This window comes from Falco rusticolus, chromosome 13 (assembly GCF_015220075.1).
Source record: "Falco rusticolus isolate bFalRus1 chromosome 13, bFalRus1.pri, whole genome shotgun sequence".
NCBI lineage: Eukaryota > Metazoa > Chordata > Aves > Falconiformes > Falconidae > Falco > Falco rusticolus.
Window position 1 is genome coordinate 8,632,780 of NC_051199.1, and position 19,845 is coordinate 8,652,624.

The 19,845-nt window shown below is 45.0% G+C and overlaps 1 protein-coding gene across 1 annotated transcript in view; it reads right to left on the reverse strand.

Moving 5' to 3' along the window:
• SPSB4 (splA/ryanodine receptor domain and SOCS box containing 4) overlaps window positions 1–19,179 on the reverse strand; it is a 90,239-nt gene extending 71,060 nt beyond the window's left edge. The window contains exon 1 of the mRNA XM_037407577.1: window positions 18,673–19,179. The gene's annotated coding sequence lies outside the window, so the exon portion shown is untranslated. The remainder of the gene's footprint in view (window positions 1–18,672) is intronic.
• Window positions 19,180–19,845: the final 666 nt, after the last annotated feature.

Genomic DNA, 19,845 nt, shown 5'->3' on the forward strand with positions numbered 1-19,845 from the left:
CAGCAAAATGTGTATTTTTAAATGCTTTCATCCACTGTACTTGGAATTGAGCTGATTTGAGGGTTTGGGCTGGTTTGATGCCTTCCGCCTCTCTGCATGTTTCTGGAATTTGCCTCTCCGGTAATGAAAGTTGGGTTTAGATGCAAACATTTATATTCTGTAGAAATGTGAAAGATGACAATAAACCACTTCAATTCTGTAAACAGGGGGTTTTTTGTTTTTTGGTTTTTGGTTGTTGGGTTTTTTTTTTTACATATTTACTTTTCAGTTAGAATACAGCAGTGTAATTCAAAAAAACAATATAACAACATAATACAATAAAATTTACTTTTTTTACTACTCTAGTACTTTTTAAAAACAGCAACATTCCTTACTGAAAGGAAACATTCACTTTCTTTTCAGGGTATTTAACAGGAATACCCATGTGATTCCACAATTACCATAAACTTACAGATGTTCAAGCTGCTACATCCCTTCTACCACCCCTTCCTATTCATTTTTCCCTTTTGTCTTGCAGCCACCTGCATTCAAATGGCCTCGAGATGGGTCTGCCTCAGAAAACTAAAGGAAGTGTAGTATTTTATTTTGCCAGGTTATTTTCAGGTGGATAAGCCCTCTGATCTGGGGCATCAGACAGTCATGTAAACACTTGTTCTGGCATAAGGAAAGAGAGGGGAAAAAATAAAAGAAAAGAAAGCTGAAAGAAATATCTATTTAGGCACCAGCCCAAACCCTGGAGTAAATTTCCACAGTTGCTTCAAGTTGCCCTAAGGGGCACAGCTGAACTTGGTATCTAAATTCAGTAGTCAGGAGCTTCTGCTTACATCTTCCTCACCCTTCTGGCACAAAATCAATTCATCTTTCACCCTTCTGTTACAGTGAATACCTTCCTGTCTTTCCCGAATGGCTGACATAGCCATTTTGAACATTCAAGTACCAAGTTTATATTAAAAGAGCAAATCAACACATGAAAAAAGGCTTAACATTAAATTGAGAATTATGTTTTCAACTCCATTTTGGATTTTACAGGATCATTTGCCATTTTACATTTCTACTCAGCTGTGATCATCAAGTACTACCAATAAGTGTCAGACCACATGAGATTTAAAGCCCAAGGAATAATTGTTTTAATATTGTAATTTCTCTCCAGTCATTACTACTTTTCACCAGCCTAACACTTTTTTTTAGACAATTAATTTTACATTTTACCTTTACAGCTTTGTAAAGGATCAATACCCATACAGATTCAATTTCAAAACCAGAACATTCGTTAAACAATGACCTCAGATGCGGCCAAATACTTCTCACAACCATTCTTTTGATGTGATTCCTTTTGCTGTAATGTACAGTAGAGCCGGCTGGCCTTTAAAATAAGTTACAATGCCACAGATGAAAGATAAGACTCCTGGAAAACATCATTCCTCAGTCTAGGCAGCAGCAAATCCCAGGGAATGTGCCAGAGATGATCCCCAAGCAGGAAGGAAGGTCCAAAGATGTTAGAAAGTGACAGTCAGATCAGGGCTCCTTTAGCTTGACACCATTGTTCACCAGAACTTTACTGCAACTGGAGAAACTGTAATAACATGTTCCAGTGAAAATCTGCCCCCTTCGCTCAAGCTTCAGTCTTAGTATATTATGTGCATCAACGTTTTCCAAGCCTGGTGAGTCCTTATACATCATGATGGACCCTAGGTAACAACTGGTTTTCTAGGGGCAGTATCATGATGAGGATGGGCGTAGGGAGGAACACCCACTAATAGCAGCTCTGCAGGCACCTAAAGCATCACAAGGCTGTTGTGGACTTACCAGACTCTACAACAGATGGGCACTGTGAGAGTGGAACTGTCTATACATTTTGCACTGGATGTTTCCAGTGCTTTGCCTCACTATAAATAAGACATTCACTAATGACTTAAAATTTGCAATGCGTCTGGAATGGCCAGGATGCTTTTGCCTTCTTCTTTTGCTTCTAAGTCTTTGTTTAATTCTCATTTGAATTGGCAGCATACAGACAATACCTGTCAGATGCTTTCATGGCCAGTGGGCATGCTCCAGCTGAAGCAGCCCATTAGAGGTAGTTCCTGATCCGACCTGGATGACTTGAGTACTTCCAACAGCACTTCCAAACTCCAGTGACAAAAAACCCCATACTGTGCCTCTGGCCAAACACAACAGACAAGAGTTGAAGACATTCTTCCCCCTACAGCGAGCTGAATAGACTGATGCAGAAGAGATGCCCAAATAGGCTGTCTTGGACAAACCGTGGGTGATCTGCTGTACGGAAGCCACTAACACATGCGGGGCTCAGGCCCATTTCCTCCACTCAGGATTGCACTGGAAGAGGGGGAGGGCAGGGTTGGAGGGAACCCAGCCATTGTACTTGCACAAACATGTAGGAGATTAATCCATGAGAACAAGTTTGATCCTGAACAAAGCATATTCTTTTGTTTTACAGGAAAATAGGCTTACACAATCACACCATCTGCGTCCCTCCTAAACCTTCCCCCTTAACTACTTCAGTCAATAGCCATCATCAGACAAATCTGACAGAACAGCAGCGAGAGGCAGCTGGGGAGAGGACGGACATCTTGGAAGTAACCACATGGAAGACCAGGCTGGACCATGAGTTCACATCTCGCCAAGGAACCCAGAAGAGAATGAGCTACCGTCAGAGCTGTAACTGCAGGCAAAGTGTCCTAAAGATTTCTCAGCAAGTCAGCCACAAGACACAAATTCAGGAAGGAATGCTTTGTTAGTCCTGAAGTTTCTAAAGTGTCTGTTTTTAAAGAACAGAAATAAAGTAAACACACTTTACATAAGTTAAGGAAGCATCATCACAAATTCAAATTGTGGAGATGATTTTGTGTTTCCCAGATGAGGCAACACAAATTAAGTTACGTACAGATTTTGAGTGCTAACAAGAAGATAAACCAACTTCCTGTTAAATAAGGAAATAAATGTTTTATCAACAAAAACTCAACACATTTAAGCAACAGCAATGAATTTCATCTGCCTTAAACACATGCCTCTACTAAAACCCATCTATCAGCAGATAACAACTGCCCAGACAAGCGGGGATGATTGAGAAAGCAGTACCATGAAACAAATTGCCTGAGCTCTAAGCAATATAACCGATTTTCCTTTTGCACATAAAAGCTCCCCCATTTTACACAGTAGCATTTTCATTTGTGTTTACTATTAATTTAATATGTAGGGCACATAGTAATGCAGGAGAGAGGCTGCAAAAGGCCGCAGGGCTTTAAGGAGTTAAAGATTTACAGGCAGTTATATCCTCAGATCAAGAGTCTGTGACTTCTCCTGAAGATGTGAGACACTTTGGGTCTCAGTAGTGAATCATAGAGCAGTTGGGTTGGCAGGGACCTTAAAGATCATCCATTCCCAGCCCCCCTGCCGTGGGCAGGGACACCTTCCACCAGACCAGGTTGCTCCCAGCCCCGTCCAGCCTGGCCTTGGGCACTGCCAGGGATGGGGCACCCACAGCTGCTCTGGGCAGCCTGGGCCAGTGTCTCACCACCCTCACAGAAAAAAAAAAAACTTCCTAGCATCTAATCTAAATCTGCCCTCTTCCAGCCTCCAGCCATTCCCCCTCGTCCCGTCACTCCATGCCCTTGTCAGAAGTCCCTCCCCAGCTTTCCTGCAGGCCCCTTTAGGCACTGGGAGGCTGCCATGAGATGTCCTCAGAGCCTTCTCTTCTCCAGGCTGAACAGCCCCGACTCTCTCAGCCTGTCTTCCTAGGAGAGCTGCTCCAGCCTCTGACCATCTTCGTGGCCTCCTCTGGACTCGCTCCAACAGGCCCATGTCCTTGTTACGTTGGGAGCCCCAGAGCTGAAGGCAGCACTGCAGGGGGGTCTCACGAGAGCAGAGCAGAGGCGGAGAATCCCCTCCCTCGACCTGATGCTTGCCCAGGATACAGTTGGCTTTCTGGGCGGTGAATGCCCATTGCCAGGTCATGCTGAGCTTCTCGTCAGCCAGCACCCCCACGTCCTTGTCCTCAGGGCTGCTCTCAGTCCATTCTCTGCCCAGCCTGTGTCTGTGCTTGGGATTGCCCTGACCCGTGTGCAGGACCTTGAACTTGGCTTTGTTGAACTTCATTAGGTTCGCCCAGGTCCACCTCTCAAGCCTGTCAAGCTCCCTCTGGAAGGCATCCCTTCCCTCCAGCGTGCCAACTGCACCACACAGCTTGATGTCCTCATCAAACTTGCTAAGGGTGCGCTCAATCCCAACGACCGTGCCAATGACAAAGATGTCCCGATACCAACCCCTGAGGAGCACCACTCTTCACTGGTCTCCACTTGGTCATCAAGCCACTGACTGCAACTGTCTGAGAGTGACCATCCAGCCAATTCCTTATCCACTGAGTGGTCCATCCCTCAAATCCATGTCTCTGCAGTTCAGAGACAAGGATGTCACACAGGACAGCATAAAAGGCTCTGCACAAGTCCAGGTAGATGACATCAGTTGCTCTTACCTTAATAACCAATGTTGTAACCCCATCATAGAAGGCCACCAAACTTGTCAGGTACAATTTGACCTTAGTGAAGCCACGTTGGCTGTCACCAATAGCTACCTGGAGTGTTATTTTCTTTCTGGATCTTTCATTGTCCTAGAGCCAGATTAAGCAGAAAGGCTGCCTTTTCAAACAAATACTGCTCTACAGAGAAAAAATACCCCAGACTGTTTCCAGTGTTCAAATCAGAGAGGGCCTCCCACTAGGAAAAGCCATGCTGAAGGAAGCTGCTGCTTTGAGTAGTATTTACATCTCTTTACTACTGCCCTAACAGTGTACATCCTAGAAGAATTTCATTTTACAAATGCCAACAATTTCAGGTATTTTTGACCACAGGGAAGTACTTTAAAGAACATACACTAGACTTCCTAATAGAGGTATGGATAAAAATAAATCAGCTTTGTGCCTACCTCCAGGAGTCTCAACACAGACTATCATCTGTAAACTGAAACGCAAGGCCGATATTTCTCAAAATAACTTCACACTTTAGTTCCCACTGCTAAACAGACTTTCAAAGAGGATTTCCTTTCAAGCAGCAGTTTATTTGTAACAATTATTAATTATATTTCATTCTGTACTGCACTGGGTGAAAGAGGAAAAAAACCTGAAAGTTATTTGGAAGAAAACTGTGCCAGGATGCAAGTGTTGACAGGAATAAAAAGAGATTGGTACTTAATCTCCAGGTGTACTGTCACCAAAATAAAATAACTAGCATCACATTCTGGAAGTCTTACAAAAGCTGTATTAGAATGAGCATACTCTGATTAATCTTTGCACAAAACCTCCATATTTGATATTGGGGGGGGTGGGGGAAATCTTCAAGACATCTTCTAAATTTGCCAGACAAATTCTCCAACACTCAGGCAAGCCCCTGCTTTGCCCTGGAGAATTATATGCTCAGTCTAAATTTGGATCAGCAGCATTATACACAAAAAGAAAGCACATCAGTAAATACAAGCTGAGCTCCATCAACAGTTTGTTTTTTGTTTTTTGTTTTTTTAACAAAAAAGTTAGGTTTCAATTCTAGAAAAACAAGTGAAACCCTAGATTGCATTGGGATATACAGACCACCTTGATTTCCCACATAGTAATGAATAAAAGTAACATTTAGAAATGTCTTTAAAAGTAAGGGACTACCTCTAGGAAAAATAATCATTTCCCACTAAGTTATAAACCCCCTAACACACTCAATACAGCCTGCATTCCCAAACAAATACTGTGAAAATTATTCTTTTTTCAACTTTATCAGAGCTTTGCCACATCGTCAAGAACAGCACAGGCAGGGTAGAACTGAGGTGATTAATATGAAGATCCTTCCAGAACCATTTGACATCTAACCAACGTATTCACATGAGCATAAATGCAAATTTGTATTTATCAAGCAAACTATGGTTTACTATTACAAAAGACTTGGAAGTCACATACAAACCAGACCACTCTTTTGAATGTAAAACCATGTTGGATACTGCATGGACACTACAAACTGTTTTGGTTGAGGAAAGCAAGCCCTTTGGCCAACAGGTTCAAAAAAAAAAAAAAGTATCTAAAGATACTAGAAATCCGAGTTGTGCATTTTTATATTTATCATTAACTCTGTTACAATTTACAGAAAAGATCAAAAATAGAGATAAGTTTGAAGAAAGTAATTTATGCAGTACAAAAGTTAAATGGAGCGTTAAAATCCTGAAGTTTATTAACACTTCAACCTGAAGAATCTCGCTCACTGACAGAGATCTTCCTCCACAGTGAGGGAAGGAATGAATAACAGGTATTTTCACTTGCCCTGTGTATCATCTTCATCACAGATTTATGGCAAAGGGCTTTCTGTTACAAACCCGGTCTTTCCAGTCTCCCTCTCCTTTTCACCCCTTCTCCTCTTCCCTCCCCTGTATATCCCATTATCAGCTTCTTCAATACTGGGAAACCACACATGTCCTGCTGAAATCATACAGCCTTCCAGATGGACTTAAGCCTGCTCTCATATTAGGACTCAACTGTTCACAAAAAGCTGAAACATCCCCAAAATAATTACAACCAGGCAAGACTGGTTTATAAAAGCTAACCAGCTTTCATTAATCATCACCACAAGATTCTACACCAAACTCACCCCATTGCATAACAGAAGGAAAGGCCTCATTTGTGGGTCCCTGTTGGGTTTCCCCTTCTTCTTAAGAATTAAGGCTTTGACTCTCCCCCACCTTCAGAGCTCTTTTCCATGTGAGCCTTCTTGAACCTGCTCCAGAGGCCTCATCGTTGCAACTAATCACCAGTAGATGCTGCTCCTGTTTTCTCCACAAGCACTGGCCCACTTCAATTCCACTTTGTGCGTATGCCGAGACCACTTGTTTCCAAATTATAAAAGTCAGCTGCAAATATTAGCCAGCCCCCACAGGTGGGATCTGCCTGACTAAATTTAGATTCTATGATGCAGATGAGCTCATCACTGAAATAAGATTAAGGTCAGTAAATGCCCATTTTTGCAATGGACATAAAAGTGAATCTTGTCCAAAATTAGAGGAGAGAAGAGAAAAAAAAAAGGAAGAAATTAATCTCATACACTTCCAGAACTAAAAGACTGATTTATTTAATGTTCCACTCATAATCAACATAAAGAAAGGGGAGGAAACTGATGCATAGATGAAGACTACTGAAAACACTAATTTTCCCCATTTTTTTTAGTAGCCTTTTAAGACATTTGCCTCCAACCCCACAACACAGGCTTTTAGAGCCAGTGCAGCACACCTGGCACTACTGGAAAGAGAAAAATCATGGAAGCACACTCAACCACCATCTTTCATTAGGTAGCAGACAGCTGTTTCAATCCCAATCTAGAGCCACCAGTAACTATCAAAACATGTCATCACTTTTGATTAACACGGTACAATGAAGGGGAGGACAATAAGTAGAAGTAGTGTCAGGGTCCTCTCTGAAATCCTCAAAAGAAAAAAAAGCCAGTTATAAACACATCTCAATTTCTGAAGCTACTGCATGGATTTAATGACAATCTATGCAAGACATTGCAACTTTATATACTGCAGAAATACAAGTATTTATTCAGAAAATGGTTCAAAATAACCTGTGGCCATGTACCAGTGGAACTGAGGGCATATTCTTACTTGCAGGGCAAGCCAGAACCAGATTGAAAGACCTATAATTTGAAAATCAAAAATTTGTTGGGCCAGCAGCTGAAAACATGAGAGATAAGCTCCAGGCTACCGCAGCACCCAGATGTCAAAAGCCTTTTTGTGCTGCATTAGTTACTAATGGTGGGCTCCCCAGCACCATCAGGGTCTGCGGGATAGAGAAATTGGTTCCATCTGAGGCCACTTTTCTGTGCTCTGAGAGGTATAAGATACTAAAACATAACCACCATCCTTACAGGAAAGGCAGAAGACATCCTCAAGGAATGCAGAGAGATGAACAGGAACCCTGTGCTACCATCCAACTTCCCTAACGTCCCTATCCCTATTCCTTACCTAATGACACACGCCGTGAAGATAAAGCATTTGGGTAGGAAAGGAGATGTACCAGCATACCTGGTGGGGACACTGGTGGTAGTACAATTTAGGAGATTTAATTATATTCCAAAGTGGTCCCCGAGAGCAATTCCCTTGCTTGGGAACCTGTGCCTTAAAATGGCAGTCAGAAGACTACAAGAGCAGCCACTTAACTGGTGGTGTGTAGGAGGAAAAATATTTGTTGAACCATGCAACAGCTGCAACCAACACAAACACCCAAGAGCAATGAGAAAAAGAAGTGCTGTAACTGGAACACAGCAGACAGCGCTCTTGAACAAAAACTCCCATGTATAAACTTCTCAGTCACTGCTTTAGCCGGGCTCTACCATAGATACACCAGCTACCTAGCTCAGCTATCAGAGGAGGGCATTCTGAGCTAACCTTGCACTACAAAACACAGCTCGAAAGCAGAGGAACAGGCAAAGGGAAGAGGGTACACTCTTCTCTGTTGACAAAGGATTCATAGTGATCTAAGTAGCAGGGAACTTTCAATACTATTAAAAAATAAGGCAGTCTGTCTCCATTCAATTGCACTGTGCAGAAATCACTGTGATTTATGACTTCTGCCTAGATCCAACTGCAGAAAGGGGGAAAAGAAAAACAAACACTCCTGCATGTGCCTCCCATACTAAGCAGACACCATCTCATGTCTGTACAAGACAGAGGAGCAACCAAGGCTGCCTGCTTTACACAAGCAAGATATTAAAAGGAATTAATTCCTAAGGCAATGAGAAAATACTTCATGGGAGAACTTCCAATTCACCAATTCTGCTTATTTAAACTAAGCTGCTTAATCAAGTTAATTGAAGGAATTAAGAAAGCACCTGGAGAAGAATATGTTCACCAACCAGTCTCCAGTCACTCCGGATCTGTTTCTTTTTCTGGGCGCAAGTTCCCCTGCTGGCACAGTACAATCTATCACCAGCCATTACGCTGATTACCATCCATTAGTTTTGCTAAGTACAGGCATGAAATTTAAATCTACTTTTGTTATTTATTTATAAGCTATTCACATACTGGATATGAGGTAAGTATATAATGCTTCATGTTAACAAGAGAAGTGTAGCTGATTATTAGAATTACACATTAAAAGTGACCAATGGAAGTAATAATTCTCTTCACAAAAAAATTGTTTACTGAATTTGTGCTTGGTAAGATGGGCAGGACAGAAGCTTACACTCTTTAAAAATACAACCGATTAATATACAGCAGAGGAACAGGTAAGAACCCATGAAAAAGCCCCATAAATATAAAATTCAATTAAAACGTCATTCTAGAAAACATTGAGGAGAGAGTTGGGACTCTTACAAAACAATGACTTTTCTTCCCTGCTATTAGAGGCAGAATGATTAAAATGAAAGACAATCCCCTTTATTTCAAAAGCTAATTGTTACATGTAATAAAAAATTCTTCTTGCACCAGAAGAGACCTAAATACAAGAACTGAATACTACCAAGACCATCAACCCACACAACTTTGCTGTAACACAGTAACCACTTGAATTTTCCCTTACAATTATATTTATACAGCAGACTATCTGGCTCAGCTTTGATTTCAGCATACCACATTTCTTACCACTTAGGAAACCAAATACAGAACAGCTGTGGAAGCAAAACCCACTATAAGCAAATATTCAGATTTAAAAAAATGTACAAGCAAAAAGTCCCTTGTGAAGGCCACTTCAGTGGGAACTCTGTGATGAAAGCTGTATTAAAACGTCAGTTATGTCTTGCTGTAAGGATATCCAGAGGAAGCATCCCCCACACATTTTTCACAATGGGTGCAGAGATGCCTGCGTGAGTTAAGCGCTCAAGTTGTCTATACTGCCAGCAGTCCTCCGGAGGAACTGAGCAGCTTACTACACTCACTACTATGCTTCCTGATTGCTAATTCAGGCATCCAAATTTAGACGCCAGATTTCGGCAGTGGTTTTCCCAGTCTTTCCAACAGCCAAAATGAAAAGAAAAACACTTCTGTATTAATTCAGCATCTTCATCCATTTGCAGAAGCAAACAGGATGTCAGGCCTCCACACACTGGAATAAGGTTACACCAACAATCAATCAATCACAGCAACCTCTAGCTACAGGGAAAGAGAATAAGACCCCCTCTTATCTCCCAAATAATTGTGTAGCAGGCAGCATTCTCACTACTAAGTGAGATTTCTGCACAGCCTTGGAAATAGCTCCCCCAAGTTCCAAACTTTTTACCACAGGGAAAACAAAATCTAAAAATAAAGGGAGTAAAAGGAGAGGATTGGCTTCTGTATTCATTAAGACATCCTGCTCCAACGTCCTCTATTAGCAGGATGTGGATGGAATACAGCAGTAAGAGCTAAACTCACCAGTCACTCTCGAGTCCCTGGTGTGCTGATACATCTCAGCTTGAATTTTCCTTTGGTATCTTCTTCCAGCAGTTCAACTGTGATGGCCGCCTGGCACGTATCGATTTTTTTCTTCTCTTGCACTATCATTCAACATTGCTAGAAAGAGGTGTATTTGAGTAAAAGTAAGCTGTTGATTCTTGTTACAGGGTCTAAGAGTAGGAAATGCAAGCCAATTATCAATGCTGTAGGTGGCTCACTGAGGGAAAAAAAAAAATAAATTGTAAACTGAAAGACCACTGTATCCCTAGACAGGAATTCAAGGCAGCAGTCTCATGGACTTTCTCCCATCCAGCCCACGGCAGCTTACTGAGCCGAGGCAAGGTAAGTTAGCACATCAGTGCTGACTCCTCACAGGAATTTGAGCATCACAGAACTATCCTGCAGCAACTCTGACAGTTTCATTCGTGTACTCTGCCTACGAAGTCTATTTCCACTCCTCATTTCTTTTTTAAATCCTGATGAATACTGAAGCTTACTCCCTTTGACAAACTAATCACCTTTTCTCCAGGTGTGCCTCCAAGAATTTGTGCTGTTGAATGTTCCTCCCCTCCTCCTGCTACATCCACACTTCAGTACATGGCTACCAGGAGAATTATCGCACAGGTGAGCCTCTCCTCCTTCTCTCCACCCACACATTTTGCTTCAAATATCATTAATATGAACATTAAGAAACTTAAGAACCACCAGTACATATTCCAGGTCTCATGCTCATGCTTGTTTAATATATCTTGTTATATTTAAACCTCAAAGGATAAGATACGATACATGTTGTAACAAATCCTTCCTGAGCACATTCCCACATCTTTGGTAGGTGATCACTGCATCTCAGTCTAAACAAGCCGTGAGTGAACTAGGGGTAAGATTCTCTAGACTACTGGAAACGGTTACGTCAGCACTGACCAAAGTACAAAGGAACTTCTTTATGTTATGTTTTAATCGTTTTAAATAATCAGCAGCCTCAATGCATTACTTGCCTTTGAATACAAAAGATGATAGAAAACACACCCTTTTTATCTTGCAACATCAAAACCAAAGGACTATATAAATATTTAGTGAACAATCAGTACACTGAGTTAGAAGTGAGAATATTACAGTAAGCATTAACCAGATGTTAACAGCATCAGAGACTGACAATACCAAAATGCAGGGACACAGTCAATTGCTGGCACACACCAGGTGTAATACTAATATGCAGCAACACAGTCAAAATAGCATCAGGATGGCAATGTTTGCCATCTCTTATACACTTTGATGTGTCATCATCTTTAGTTCAAAGAACTTCTGTCATCTCTGACATGCCTGACAACAGTTTTCAACAACAGGGAAAACAGTATTTTGTGTTGCTTATGCTGCATCAATTTATGAAAGCAAGATGACATAATGTACCTAAACCTCCTTGCAGGGTCACACCCCCAAAATAACCACCTAGCTGCTGTACCCCACAGACAGGGATGCTGCTAAAGCATGAGATGAAACTATCAAAGGTCAGAATTAAATTCATTAATAAACCGTCTCAGGTTTAATGCATGCCCGAAGGGTGTGCTGCTGCTGCATCTTTCCTATGCAAAGGATAAAATAATGGCCCTGCCCAAGCGAACTAGCTGAAGTCCCAAAATATTCCCAAGGCCTGGAAAGAGTTCAGCATGTTCTAGTATCACACCAACATCCTCAAGTCCAAGTAGACTAGTGATAAACCACAGGGAATAGATACTCAATTCTCCATGCAAATATGTTACAGAAATCTGAAAAAAATGTCTACAAGTACATCTTTTTACCAGTTAAATAAGCATAAACTTTTAAGATAACCAAACAAATGGAGTAGTTGAAAGTCAATTTTAATAGGCTTTTTTTAACCTCAACTGTCTCAGCTAAAAAAGTAAATAATACAACACAAACAATGCCATAAAGACCAGGTTTCAATCTTAACTCTTAAATCCCCAGATTAGCTACAGTAAATTTTGGGATCATTTTCAACTTGAGACAACAATTCACGTTGATGAAGTTAAACACAGGATACACTACAAAATGTATGTAATGACATCACTGAGCAAGGAATACTAGTATCAACAAATCAATACTTGAACTGTATTTTAAAGCAGCCTTTCACTTCAAAACACTACAATGATTCTACTGCCAAAAGAACATGACAGCCTCTGGTGAGGAACATCGCAGAGCTTATTCTGGAAATGGAGTCCAAGATATTTAACTTGGAAAACAAAAGTTTCAACAGTATCAGTACTGGCCCCCAGACTATTCTGTATGTCCAAGCTACCCTTAAAGCAATTCTCAAAACAAGAAACCTTTTATAATTTAGCTAGTAACTTACAAGAGAGTTAAAGGTCCGAATTCAAAATTCCTTTACCTTACACTTAGTCCAACTATTTCCTTGGCTATAGTTAGGTTTGACTGTCACAGCACGTTTTCATTTGTGAACTAATACAGTCCTCATGTGCATTTATTGTTTAATTTTGTGTGGCTTCAACATAAAATTGTTTCTTGAACTAGGAAATAAGCTCAAGATTTTGGAGAATTGGTTCAATGTTCAAAGGCAACAACAGTCAACTTTCTTCCAAGCCATTTTTGTCCTTCCCTCGTAAAACTACTTTTCAGAATATTCTTAAAGAAAAACAAGAAAACCAAATACATAGATCATGACTATGCCTACAATTACGACTTTGGGATCTCTGTAGACAACACATTCTCAGTATGAAATGTATCACTGACATAAATACTTTGTGCAACAAGGTTTTCTTTTAGAATTACAACCTCCAATGTCTAATGAAGAAAAAAAATTGTATCCTTCCACTGGAGGCAATTTGGGTTTGCATTCACTGATGAGAGCTGTATGAGAACCAGTTAAAATTAAATGACAATTGAGTACATAAACCTTGCAGCAGTTCTGAAGAATTCCACCTTTTTCCAAGCCTAAAGCTATGCAAGTACTCTTGCATGATTAATGCCCCCTTGCAAGAGCAATTTAACTACGTTGATTTTTAAATGCTCAAGAAACACCATTTTTAACAAAAGCTACTGAATTAAAAAAAAAAGTGGAAACAGCCTTGCTCAGACAAGTGAACATCGTGGTCTAACCACAGAACAACTGAAAGTCACATGAGGTAGCTGCTGCTGCTAGGTGTAAAAGGAGCTTGAATGATCTCTCGGTACCAGCCTCACTTTCTCCCCCTCACACGGAGCTTTGCTATATTCAGGTACCAAGATGAAAAACTACTGAAGAAATACAACAGCAAAGTGCAAGTCAGCAATCCTTACTGCAGCTGCAAGATAGAGGAGTTCCAGGCTGCCCAGCCCACCCACTTCTGCGGAAGCTCGGCAGCTGCCCCCACCACTGGGAGGTTTCGGAGACAGAGCTACTGCAGTTCAGACCCTGGTTAGGTCCCAGAGCATGGACCTGGTTCTGCAGGAAGGAAATCCTCATTCCTCTGACAAGACAGCATAAACACAGGCAACGTCTCTCTCTCAAAATCCCTTTGCTACATGTTCTTTAGAAACTGTTAGAATAGAAAGGGACATCCCCATCTAACAGAAGACAAGTGCACACTAGACTTTGGTGATACGGTAAAATAAGAAAGGCAGTAGTAGAACAAGCTTTTGAAAATGCACATATTTAAATCAAGAAAGCAAACTCAACTAAGGAGTCTGCTGTACGGCCCTGAAAGAATTAGTCTGGAATCAGCTCAAAGATGGATTTCATACATTGCTGCGCTTCGTGCTGCACACCAAAGCTTACTTGTCACTTCACCCTTCGACAAATCCTCAAAGATAAAGTTGCTAAGTCACCCACACTCTGCAGTGCAACACAATAAAACTTGTCATCTGACACCAGGCATGAGCAGGATTACTCCCTGATGTTCAACCCAAAGATACAAAAAATAAGCAGAGAGAAGCAAAAAATTATACAAAATACTGCTCAGCATTGCTCTAAGTTCAAATGACTTCGGTATGAACAGACTCAGGTGACAGCTGAGCACCCATGTTTAGCCCAGGTGCCTTGCTCTTACCAAGGGAAAAAACAGATAAACACTCTCCCTCACGTGTTCCTTCCCTATGGCCAAAGTGCAGCAAATTATGTCAAATTTCTGCATTTCAACTGCTACACAAATTAAGAACTGCACTGCACTGGCCTCTGAGGCAAAGGCAACATCCATTAAAAAAAACACACACAAAAAAAATATAAATATACACACACATAAATTTAAATAGGCTAGTACCTGTCACTACTCCATTTTTGGTGGAAAAAGAGCCAAAGGAAGGGAAGTTGCAAGCTCTGCCCAGCACCCCTGATGGGCAGGCCCAGTCTTTAACAGAGCAGAGGCAGCCAAAATAGAGCCATCAGGTTTCAACCAAATATTGCCAGTTAAATTGCAACTGCAGTTCCTAGCTCGAAGTCATGGCACCCTGTGAGCACAGCTCTCTCTTACACAGCGCTGCTCCCAAAAACATAAGCCACATTTTCTTGCTCTCCTCTTTGATGCATTTTTCTATGCTGCCACCAAGGCTACTGAGGCACACTGTTCTCTTTAAGATTTGCTTTAGAAATAAAACTCTTCCGGGCAAGGATTTTTCCCTGATGGGTTGTGAATGCTACAGATTATACTGTCAGCTTTCCAAATACAAAAAAAAAAAAAAAAAAAAAACACACCACCAAAAACCCCAAAGCCAATTTTATCACCATACAATCTGAAGGACTGTGGGCTGTGAAGCAGTACAAGCAGCTGAGGCAAAACGAAGGCATTTCCTGACATCATACCAGACATCACCTTACAGCTACATTCAGATAGCATACACCATTACAAATACTGGCCAGAGCACAGGTCAAGTACACAGCTGTCTTCAAGCAACAGTAGCTTGGATAGTGTAATAAAACAGCCTTTCAAAGAACAACAGTTGATTGTTCATTATCAGTAAACTCTGGATTCAGCTCTTTCAGAGTGGCAAGCTATATTTTATTTGCAGGACATGGTCTACCGGCCAAGTTAGTGATCCACACGTACCTTTTCAAAGCAAAAAGCAAATAAGCAAAATGCCCCAAACAACCCACCCCCACAAATGACCTGAGGATAAGCTGAATATAGTTAAAGAAGTCTGAAGACATAAACTACTCTCCCAAGAAGCGCGTGATGCATTAACATCTTATCCTGCAGCACAATCGTACATCAGCTAACAGAGTCTTCAGCTGCCTAAATTGCACGTTACAAAGACAGCTTAAAGCCGCCCCTGAAGGATGTGTGTGCTGCAGGGAGTGACGCAGATTCACTAGCATGTACACGATCCCATGAAAAATACCTGTGGGTGAGGCAGTTATCTGGTCTTGCAAGTTTCAATCCACAGCACATGTTTATTTTCAAACAGTTAAGACTGACAACACTAACTTCCAGAATTATTAGCAAATATATAGCTACGCATAGCCACCTTACATTGAGTTTTGACTTCAAAAAATTGGTTAACTGTTCAATGGGCAGCCTTAAGCATTGCCTTCATCACAGTAAATGGATCTGTGCCGGTTTACCAAATGCTTCCAAGTCCCCAGGACAACATACATGGCCTATATCTTCACTAGCCTCAAGTTACCTACTGGACTAAGGTAGCTCAGCCAGACAATGCTCAGTTAGTGGCACCCATCTGAACAGAGTTCTGACAGCATGGAGCCCTTCGCTGCTCAAGCCACCAGCCCAGGTTCACTTCCTAGATAGTGTCAGCAAGGTAGGCACCCCCATGATACCAGGCACCACTCCTCACTTCTACCAGTCTTGCCTTGGCCTTCAGCCAGGATTTATGTAGCCCAGCAACATTTACATCAAACCTCTATCCTGGGAAACCTGCTAAAAAGAAAATACATCTAGGTTTCCTTTACAACGATATTCTATTAAGAAGAGGAGTGCATTTGTCCTCACTAACTGAGGGAGGAGATGGAAGCAAGTATCAAGGCTGCTCTGCATTACCATTATTCAGGCTGGGATTTACTATGCCTGGAAGCACTCTGAAAGCCTCAAATTTACACTGAGGTGATGTTGCCCCAGCAAAAAAAGAACACAGTAAAGGATGTCAGTGCAGCAGTAGTGCACAGCCAAGCAGGCTAAAAAGAGAAGACAGCTAAAATGCAGCATGGCTTACAGAACCTGAATCTGGTAAAGGCATCCCTCTTTCTGCCTCCCCCTTCCTAGCCAAGAAGAATTACAGGGATGGGACAGCTGAGTATCTAACATGATGTTGCTAATCACTTTAGCCAAGTATTTTTAACAATTAACATCTCTGAAAACTATGCTCTGCTTTCCTCCTTGATTGCTGTCACTATGCCTGAAATGTACAGGCAAAACAGCTGCCCAAAGGAAAAGCCTCCAGCTGTCTTGATGTAAAAAAGCCAGCTCAAAGTAACCATCACACAGAGTCCTGCAACACGGCACGGAGTGCCACTGTGAAAATCACTCTGCTTCCCCACAAAGAGGACAGTGACCTATACACAGAAGAGGGGCAAACAGTGACTGAAGGAAAACGAGACAAAAATAGCTTGCTCAACCTTTCTTGGTACATGGAAAATCCATTACCGAAGTTTACACAGCAACAATGAAGCCTGACAAGTTAACGAGCTGCTGCTTGCAGAGTCGCAGGAGAGATGGCCCATCAGTCAGAAATACCTATGCTGCACAAACGTGAGTCATAAAGATGACTATAATTTGGTCAAACCAAAAATCGGAAGTTCAGGTTCTTTACAGAAGCACGATATTCAATTAGTACTTCACTATGGGTTTTTATGCTTCTAGGAAAACAACCCAGATATCTCACAGGACTGAAAAGCTCCTTGCAAAAAGGTGGTAGTGCTTTATTACTCCCAAAGCCTGTCGAACAGCAAGCCTGGTGTTTCAAAGCTGGCTGAGGTGACATTTGCAAGGGCAGGCAGAAGGCTGGGAGGACGGCGGTGGGACGCTGCTGGTGGGAGCACAGGGCGCCCAGCCTCGCAGCGCCCGTTCGTGCTCCCAGAGCAACGCCACCATGGGGGCCTCCGCAAGGCACCGGGCGGCGAAGTTTCACCATCCTTGTGACACTGGGCCTCCCTTCGGCCCTGGCAGGGACACTGAGGCACAGGACGGTCACCCAAGGACATCCAGAGGCAGCGGCAAGACACCGAGGTGGATAGCTACCGAGAAAACCAGACGTCCATACCAAGGCCAGTCATAAAACTTCCGCTTGTTGTTACGAGGCCGCACGGTATCTGGCACTGCTGTCAGCAGCACCAGATTGTCTACCGGCAATTTGATATTCGCGTCCCTGACAGGCTCCTTTCGTTACAGAAACATTAAAGATGTAGCATCCTTTGGGAGACGCTGCACAGGCCGGGCCGCCTCAGCCACAAGCCCGGAGGCAGCTCCGCGGGGCCGGCTCCCCGCGGCGGACGAGCTCTCCCGAGGCGGAGCCGGGGCGGGGGGGGGCTGGCGCCGGGAGGGCAGCAGAGCTCCGCGAAACCACCCGCACGGCCCCGCCACCGGGGAGGCAATGTGGCGGGCCACCTCCCCGCACAGGACGCTTTACCCCCCCGTAGCGGCCCGGCCGCCAAGCCCCCGGCACGGAGGAACAGCAGCGCGGGGCCGCCACACCGGCCGCTCCCCTCAGCCGGGCGCGGGACGCCGGGGCAGCGCTCCCGCCCCGCCCGGCACAGCGCGGCCCGGCGGCAGCGAGCCCGGCTGCGGGGCTTCGGAAGTAACGTGAGGGCTAATTCGGTCAATACCTTTCTTTGTTGCAGCTCAAGGCTCGCATGTAAATTCCGGCGGGACTTGACAAAGGTTCTGCCTGCCTCCCACCCTCGCTGGGAAGAGAGTTTAGTATCGCAGATCCCGTCTGAACAGTGGGCCGGGGGTCTCGGCTTTTAGTGCCCGGAAGAGCACCGAGCACCCGCTGCGAAATACTGACTAGTTTGTGGCAATCGTCGGGTGCGAGGCTTTGCTTTCACCAGCGCAAAGTCAAACAAACTCGGTTCGTAAGAAACGCAAGCCCCTAGCTATTTAACATCTAGAAATAACGCTCTTCCGTAGCTCAGAAAACTAAATTTTCGACTGTAACACATCTCGCTATAGAACAGAAAACGGTTTAGAAGTGCATTTCTTTCAACGCCAGCTTGGAAACCGGCACTATTTAAAACAAACAGCAACAAACCCGAACTCGCCTCTCCACATTGTGCAACAGACCAGGATTCCCACGAACAGAAGCGCCCACCCACCGCAAACTTACCATAAGCCCCCTCGAAGCGCCTCTACCGATCCGTTACGCGAGCAGAAGGGGAAGCCAGGGGGAGCGAGGCGAACGGCGAGCGCACACCCCGGGCAGCCCGGCCGCCGCGGCTCGCCCGGTGCCCCCTGCGCTGCCCCGCCGCAGGCCGATCCCCGCCGCCGCCTCCCAGCGACTGCCGCCGCGCCAGGGCGAGCCGCGGCCCCGGGGAGGCGGGGGGGAGCCGGGAGGCGCCGCGGCCCGGCACCGAGGCGGGCGCCGCGCCCGGGGGGTGGGGGTTCGGGCGGCTCCGGGGCTCGGGGCGGCGCAGTCCCGCTCCGCTCCGCTGGGCCGGGCCGCCCGGGAGCCCCGCCCGGCGTCCGGTGCCGGCGCTGAGGCGGCCTGTGGCGGCTACCGGGCTTTGTGCGCGCTGCCTCCCCCTGGGCCGCCCGCCGCCGCCTCATGCGAGAGCCGGCGCAGCGGGGGAGCGCGGCCAGCGCCGTACCCCCTCGCGAAAGCCGATCCCGCTGATCTCATCACCGCGGGTTACTAATCCAATGACCGGGAATTAACAACAGATGGCGACGCCCCTTCCCCCCGCCCCGGCCCGGCCCCCCCCGGGCGCAGAGCGGCACATGGGCCGGGCCGCCACGGGACCCCGACCTGCTCCCCCACGCGTGGAACACGCCCTCGGGCACCCGAGAACTTTCCTCCGGCGGCACGGCCCGGGGGGGCGGCCGGGGGGGCTGGCGGCTCCCCCGGAGAAGGCCCCCCCGACCGGCCGCCTCCCGCCTGCCTGGCTGAAGGGGAAGCGGCGGGACCAGGCCGGGCGCGCTGCCAGCCGGGCTGCTCCCGCCGTGCGATGGGGCAGCGGAGCGGGGCAGGGCCGCACCCCCAGCCGGCCCCGGGGTTCGGGGCAGCGGAGCCCAGGCAGGGCCGCACCGGGGCGAGGGGCAGCCGGCGGGGGGCGCCGGCACGGCCAGACGGCTGCGGGCCGCGGACACGCAGGGGAAGCTCCGATCACGCTTTCGTACGCCAAACCCAACCCACGCTCCTAGGTGAGCTTCCAGCCTCCTAGGGGGCCACGGGCAAGGCAAGTCCTGTCAAACCAGCCCAGGTTACAAAGCAAGAGGTGCGCGTTTCCCTTGTTAGCATCAGTAAATACCAACCCGAAAGTCTGTGTTTTTTAATCCTGAT